The following is a 7,214-nucleotide window of genomic DNA, read 5'->3' on the forward strand; positions in this document are numbered from 1 at the left end:
GCCTAGTGTGAATTTACTTTCATGTTCAGTTTATCAAGAACTCAATCTAGGCGAGTTAAAACCTACTTAGGTAACACTTTTACTTACTGATAAATCTGTTATAGTGCCAAGAGGTATGGTAGAAGACGTGTTGGTCCAAGCTGATAACTTTGTATATCCTTCGATTACATAGTTTTAGATACATAACCTATCGAAGCTTGTAATACAATTCCTCTAAGTTTGGGTCGTCCATTTTTAGCAACTTCTAATGCTCTAATAAATTTCAAGAATGGAATAATGAAATTGCCATTCGGTAACGTGACCTTGGAGCTTAATGTTTTTAATCTTTGTACGCAACCACATGACAAAGGAGATGAAAGTGAAGATGAAAATCTTATTGAAACTCTTGTGGAAGAAAACATTCAAGAAGGTAGTAATCATGACCAATTATATATTTGTTCAATTGATACTGTTAAAGATAATACTGAAATTAATCTTGATGATTTTATCAGGTATTACTCGTTACTAGGATCAGAGAAAGAATTTGAGGCAAAATATGAGAATAAAGATGAATCGCCCGTATTGGAGTTAAAACCCTTGCCAGAGAATTAAAGTATGCATTCTTTGGAGAAGATAAAATATATCTGATAGTAATTTCTTCCAAACTAGCAAGTGATCAAGAAGGTAAATTAGTTGATATGCTTAAAAGACATAAAAATGCAATTGTTTGCACACTAAAAGATCTCAAGGGCATTAATCCACTAATTTGCACTCACAAAATTCAATTAGAAGAAAATACTAAAACATCTCAACAACAACAAAAGAGATTAAATCCACACATGAAAGATGTTGTTAAAACAGAAGTTCTCAAAAAGTTGTAAGGTCCAGGAATTTAATTCACGTAACCTAACTGCATACAATCTAGGATTTTTATTTTTAAATGTGCTTAAATATTTTTTTATGCATTTTGTACATAATTCATGCATGATAGGATTTAATTCATGAAATTTTAAAAGTTCATGCATTAGTGTTTCTATATGCATTTCACGCTCGAACGAGGAACGGAGATCGGAGAATTTTCAGGAAAATTATTTTATTACATAACTAACTTTTATTAGCTATTTTAAGATGTTTTAAGTGCATTTTTCAAAAATAAGATTTTTCTGTGTATTTTTACCCGCAGGATTTTATTTTTATTGGTACGCAAATTTTATCGAATCGGAAGATTTTTTAAGGGTTCGGCTAATATTTTCAAAAATTTTTCAACACGAAATATTTTTCGGGAGTACGTTTAGATTTAATGGGCCTAATTTTAAGCTTGTTGGGCTTAAAACCCTTAATTATCATATTAGCACCCATTAATTATTTGTTTAACCATTTAATTATTATATATTAAACCCTTAACCTAAACCTAATCCCACCCCAACAGTCGACACCCCCCATTCAGAGTTCATCACCCTCGGTTTCAGAGAAATCACCAGCTGAAGGCCATGTTTTTTGGCTTGTTTTTGCAAAGAAAAATGATCCGGGTTCCCTCGCATCATCCTTGTTCTCCTATCATCATCAGGCACGCCTTACACCATTGTTTTTGTATCACACCTGTCATATATTGTTGTACGTGTGCTTTTGTGTACAGATTTCTCGATCCAGTCGGCAACATGAAGGACTTTCTGTTTCTTTTGTTCATGTCGTGCCTTCCCTTTATCGTTACTCACGTTTACTGCATTAAGGTGCAAAGGCTGCGGCTTAGGACTCTCTAGTGTAAGATGGTGGTATCGTGATGGAGTCTTGGAATGGAAAAGGTTCGGCGTTGCTGTAGGGAAGAGATCGAGAGGTGGTGTTTGGTCTAGCTTTGGTGGGGCTGTGGTGCGGGCTTGGGGTGGGTCGAGAGGTGCGAAGGCTGAACCAAGGACTGGACCAGACCCTGGTGGATTTGAGTCACAGCCCAGGACGGCCAAGTCACCGCTGGAACCACCTGGTTAGCCGTCCGCAAGCAATCGAGGGAAGAACTCGGGTAGAGTAGTTTGAAGAATTACATTCGGTGCTGTGGTGGCTCGGTTCTAGTGGACTCCTTAGGGCCTGGCCTAGGTCCCTGGTAGGCCGAGCCATGGTTGGTGCCGTCGGGTAGGCTAGAGGGTGAGATTGGAGATTTAGGAAAGCAATAGGAGGAAGAATAAGGTAGGGCCGAGAGTTTTTGGTAGGGTGAGGATTTTCAGCCGAGAGTTGTGAGCTGGGTATTATATGTTTAGGATCACTTTAGTGTTTTGTATATATTGTACCAGGATTTTGCCAAGATCTATATAAGTCCAGGAGGTCTTGAGTTCTAATGCTGGGAAGATAAAAACTCCGGTGCATGGGCTGCATAAGTCTATGCGTAATGGTGCGTGGGTATGGGCAGAGGCCCATGCTATGACATGGCCCATGACCGTTACAACAACATTCACATGTCCTTTTGGAAAATTTGCATTAAGAATGGTGCCATTTGGTTTATGCTATGCCCCACCAACATTTCAAAGATATATGCTAAGCTTTATTAGCGATATGGTTGAAAATTGTTTGGATATTTTCATGGATGATTTAATTTTTTTTGGGAATACATTTGATAATTGTCTTGAAAATTTGGAAAAAAAGTTTTAAAAAGATGTGAGAAAAAATGTCTTATTTTAAATTGGAAAAAATGTCATTACATAATTACTTCTGGGATTGTTTTGGGGCATGTTGTGTCATCTCATGGAATTTAAGTTGATAAAACAAAAGTTGATGTCATTGTCAATTTACCCTCTCCAAAAACCATTAAAGAAATTCGTTCATTTTTGGGATATGTTGGATTTTGTAGGAGGTATATAAAGGACTTTAGTTTAATCTCTAAACTCATTTGTAAAGACACTGCATTTGAGTAGACTCAAGAATGTAAAAATGCTTTTGATAAAATCATTTGACATTTAACATCAGCTTCTATCATGCAACCTCCTGATTGGTCTTTACTATTTGAAATCATGTGCGATGCGAGTGATTATGCAGTCGGTACATTATTGGGTCAAATAAGAAACAGTAAGCCTTATGTGATATATTATGCAAGTAGAACTTTAAACAATGCTCAAATGAATTACTCCACAACTGAAAAAGAACTTCTTGCTGTAATATTTGCATTAGATAAATTTCGCTCTTATTTGATTGGATCAAAGACTATTGTGTTTACTGATCATTCTTCTATTAGATATTTATTGACCAAATAGGATGCAAAGCCACGACTGATACGATGGATTTTGTTGCTCCAAAAATTTGACAGTGTAATCAAATATAAAAAAAAGAACCAAGAATGTCGTAGCTGATCATTTATTGGAACTACCAACATGATCATTTTGTGAAATGACACCAATTGATGATAATTTCTTGATGAACATCTATTTTCAGTTACTACTATATCTTGCTTTGCTAACATAGTAAATTTTCTTCTGACAGGAAAAATGACATGCAATGGAGTTCCGAAGATAAAAGAAAATTTTTGAATGAGGTAAAAATCTTTTATTGGAATGATCTGTATCTGTTCAAGTATTGTCCAGATCAAATTTTGCGACGTTGCATACCCAACAATGAGGTAAGTAGTGTCATTAAATTTTGTCATTCAGAAGCATACACATGACATTTTTCTTCAAAGAAAACGGCTACAAAAATCTTACATTGTGAATTTTATTGGCCCAATTTATTTAAAGACACCCACAAAATCTGCAAGATTTGTGAAAATTGTAAAAAATTGGGTGCGATTTCAAAAAGAAACATGATGCCTTTGAATCCTATAATTGAATTCTTTGACTGTTGGGGAGTTGATTTTATGGGACCTTTTCCACCTTCGTTTGGATACTTGTGTATTTTATTTGCAGTTGATTATGTTTCCAAATGGATAGAGGTAATTCAATCTCGAATAAATGATCATAAAATTGTCATCAAATTTCTGAAAAAAAATATTTTTAGTAGATTTGGAATTCTTCGAGCCATGATAAGTGATAGGGGAACTCACTTTGTTAATAAATCATTTGCTTCATTAACGACAAAATATGATATTAGTCACAAAGTAACTACTCCTTATCATCATTAAACAAATGGACAAGTTGAATTAGCTAACAGGGAGAAAAAGAAAATTTTGGAAAAAATTTACCCAATTATAAAATATTTGTCTCTGCGACTTAATGATGCACTTTGGGCATATCGAATAGATTTTAAAACATCATTGAAAATGTCTCCCTATGGGTTGGTTTACGGAAAACATTGTCATTTGTCTGTGGAATTGGAACATAAAGCTTATTGGACGATCAAAACTTTTAATTCAAGCATGGATGATGCCAAAAAATTGCGCAAATTGCAACTTAATGAACTTGATGAACTCAGAAATGACGTATATGAGAATTTAATGATTTATGAAGAAAAAATAAAATCATTTCATGATAGAACAATTCTTAGAAAATCATTTGATATTGGTAAAAAAGTTTTCTTTTATAATTCTCGACTTCGTATATTCCCAGGAAAATTACGATCAAGATGGACAGGCCCATATGTTGTAAAACATGTGTATCCTTATGGAGTTGTGGACATTGAAAATCCTAAAAATGGCGAAGTTTTTAAAGTAAATGGATAAAGACTTAAACCATTTTTAGAAAATGAATTATTTCAAGAAGAATTTATTTCCCTTTCCGATCCTTATTTTTTGTGTTGCATTTAATTTTGTTTATTTTTATTTGAGGCTCCTTAATCTTTTTATTTTTCCGGTTAAAAGGTGGATAACGGTACTCCGTGGCTCTCATAGTCGGTTAAATCAATTTCCCACAATTGCTGATACAAAAATAAAAAAAATCATTTCTTTTATTTTAAAAATAAATGAAATTCTCTGAAAAATTTGTAAATATTTTCCCTCTATTTCTAAAAATGTTATAAGAAAAATTTATGCATGTAGTTGTGAAAGGTTGAGATTGCTAATGCAAAAAAAAATTCCAGAAGATATTCGTCTTGTAATAGAAGCTAATGTCCGATTAGAAGGAGAATTTACACAGTCATTGCTCATTCGATATATACCTGGATTAGGAAAAAGCACTTATGCGATAAAACGAAGGGCCAAAAGGTTAGAGGTTTGTCATAAGTGTGCAAGATGGACTTGTGACAAATGATGCAGATATTTGGGATGTGTTTCAAATAACAGAGAAGATAAAATTGGTTTCACTAAGAATGACCTGAGTACAAAGTCTTTAGATAACATCTTATTGATTTTTGAGACGCATTCTAGTGGACACGTGCATATTGAACTTCTCGGTTTATGGAAACAATTCCAAGATTAGCGTCATCATAATAGTCTTAGGAATTCGACTAAAAAAGACCTTGTTTGCCAATTTATAAGAACATTGGATGAGAAGCATATCATCGACTTATAGAAGGCGTTAAAGCCATTTCTGGACGTAAAACCAAAGTAAAAAATTATGAATCACAATCACACTACTGTCTATATGCATGTGTGTAATAATTGGTTTTACTGTTTATTATGCTTATAGTTGTGAACCATAGTTTTGTCATGATAATATATTACCCCTATAAAAGATCTCATCTTTCTCTCTATTTTCACAGACCAAAAAGAAAGTAAAAACATGGATGGATCCTCTGCACAAACATTGAAAAATATTTGTGTATTTTGTGGGTCGAGTCCTGGAAAAAAATGAAGTGTTTGTAGAAGCAGCGAATAATCTGGAAAAGATATTGGCTGAGAGAAAAATTCACTTAGTATATGGGAGAGGAAAATTGGGTTAATATGATATGTTTCAACATCTGCTCCTCTTAGATGTAGTCAAGTTTTGGGTATTATTCCTTCAGCTTTATCTAAACAAAATATTACAGGTGTTACGATTGGGGATGAATTAAAAGTTTCTTTTATGTATGAAAGAATCACCAAAATGATTGAAAATTCTGATACTTTTATCGCACTATCAGGTGGTTTTAGTACATTAGAAGAAATTTTTTACACTATTTATTGGGCACAACTTAATATCTATAATAAACATGTGAGCTTGTGGAATATCAATAATTATTATGACAGTTTGTTGACATTTTTTGATAAAGCTGTAGAACATAATTTCATTTCAGAAAATTTATGACAGATGCTCATCTCTACTTCGACAGCCGACCAATTACTTGATGATTTGGAAGCTTTTGTTCATAAGCTTGATCCGATGATAACAAAAATCAATTGGTCTCAATCAAGCAGTAAGAAAAGAAAGTTGGATCATTGATTCAAAATTCGTGGATTGGTTTGTGTTTGTTTAAGTGTGTTATCTTTAATAAAATTTCATGTGATATCCCTCTCATTATGTACTTTTTATTAATAGTTATTTTAACATTAGGGATAATGCCATATTCTGATTGGGGGGAGAACAAACGTTTTTTGTTTTTCTTTAAAAAAAACTTTAACAAAAATAATTTAAAAAAATATTATTTTAAAATAAAACCATGTTTATTGTTTGTATCTTAGTAATTTTGCAAAAATATCATACATTACATGTTTGAAAGGTTTAAATTAGAAAATTTATAAATCTATATAAGGATGATTAAATATTTTTTTAAAAAAAATACAATTTTAATATTCCGAACACTATAAAAATATGATGAAATCTTTTTGAGTGATTAACATTTTGAGAAGATCAGTTATTAAAGTATATGGCCCAAGATGTATATAATAAAAATGCCTAAAATTTTAAACTCATACATATTTTGTGATTGAGTGGTGAGGATTGAAAAAATAGCTTTCGAGCCTTTATTGATCATGAGAAAGACTATCTATTGTTAAGATCTTGAGCTCTTATTTTGAAAAGAAAACTGATAATTCCTGAAAAAAGAAAAAAATAGATGTTGAAGATCTATGTAATTTTAAAGTTTTATGCTACGACCCACATATCTCTCATAAAAAAAAGAAAAAAAAGAAAAAAAAATAGAACGAGAGAAATATATTTTACAAATTAAATAAATATGTGGTCAAGGACCATAAACTTAGTTTGATTCTATGATGTTATGAAAGAAAAAAAAAACTCAAAACAAGATCAGGAAAATATATATATATATATAAGAAAGAATAACTAGATTTTTAATCAATTGATTTCTTATCTTTTGATTAATTTGGTTCGTTTGTCTCTCTGCATTCTGTAAACCATTTTCCCGAGCATTTATTTGTATTTCAACTCCATGAGAGAAATTGTTCCCAT

At 32.4% G+C, this 7,214-nt stretch overlaps 1 long non-coding RNA gene across 1 annotated transcript; it reads left to right on the forward strand.

Annotated features, from left to right (window-relative positions):
* Positions 1-1,409: 1,409 nt before the first annotated feature.
* On the forward strand, positions 1,410-6,370 carry LOC142522957 (uncharacterized). The gene is made up of 3 exons (XR_012814554.1): positions 1,410-1,546; positions 3,442-3,493; positions 6,117-6,370. It is a non-coding gene; the product is annotated as an uncharacterized LOC142522957 (long non-coding RNA).
* Positions 6,371-7,214: the final 844 nt, after the last annotated feature.

This window comes from Primulina tabacum, chromosome 13 (genome assembly GCF_025594145.1).
Source record: "Primulina tabacum isolate GXHZ01 chromosome 13, ASM2559414v2, whole genome shotgun sequence".
Lineage (NCBI taxonomy): Eukaryota > Viridiplantae > Streptophyta > Magnoliopsida > Lamiales > Gesneriaceae > Primulina > Primulina tabacum.